This window comes from Triticum aestivum, chromosome 4A (genome assembly GCF_018294505.1).
Source record: "Triticum aestivum cultivar Chinese Spring chromosome 4A, IWGSC CS RefSeq v2.1, whole genome shotgun sequence".
Lineage (NCBI taxonomy): Eukaryota > Viridiplantae > Streptophyta > Magnoliopsida > Poales > Poaceae > Triticum > Triticum aestivum.
In genome coordinates this window covers 685,938,615-685,939,395 of record NC_057803.1, presented here as the reverse complement: position 1 = coordinate 685,939,395, position 781 = coordinate 685,938,615, and the positions used below count along the sequence as shown (strand labels likewise).

General features: G+C 40.8%; 1 non-coding gene across 1 annotated transcript; it reads left to right on the top strand.

Moving 5' to 3' along the window:
• Positions 1-414: 414 nt before the first annotated feature.
• Positions 415-485, top strand: TRNAG-GCC (transfer RNA glycine (anticodon GCC)). Its single transcript has one exon. It is a non-coding gene; the product is annotated as a tRNA-Gly (tRNA).
• The last annotated feature ends 296 nt before the right edge of the window (positions 486-781 follow it).

The following is a 781-nucleotide window of genomic DNA, read 5'->3' as shown; positions in this document are numbered from 1 at the left end:
TTAAATATGTGTTTTTCATGTCTACTTTTTACATGCGGTGTACATTTTTCATATACATGGCAAACATTTTTGTATACCCATTCAATAATTTTTAATTGCAGAATTAACATTCTTCTAAATACATGCTGATCCCACGTGCGTACGGGGACACCACGCATGCATCCGGTCTCCATCCCTCGATAGCTTCGTCCCATATTTGCTCCGGCTTGCCAGCAGACATCGGAGGCTCGCCCAACCTAGCTTGATTTGCAGCTTCCGTAGTTCAAGGTAGACAAACATGACCAGCAGATTATATTCCCATAATTATAAATCAATAAAACCAGCAGATTATCTCGCAAAAAAAACAGCAGATTGAACTAAAAATTAAAATTAGAGGCTTGCTAATATCGAACTCCTTAAACAATTTAACATGAAGCACCAGTGGTCTAGTGGTAGAATAGTACCCTGCCACGGTACAGACCCGGGTTCGATTCCCGGCTGGTGCACTTTTTGTTCGCCAGTCAAGCAAAACTAGGGTTGTTTCTTCTGTCTTTAACTATATATAAGATGATGTCTTACACTTTGTGCTGCTGATGCACAACTAGGGTTGTTTCTTCTGTCTTTACTATATATAAGATGATGGCTTACACCTTGTGCTGCTGATGCACAGTTGTTTTTGCTTCAGCATACCAAGATGGGAATACAAGGGAATCTCTTACAGCATTGCCCGTTGCTAGGGTCTATAACATGCTTGAAGTTGCTACCCTGTCTTTAATTTCCTGCAGCTTTGATGCAACTCCGA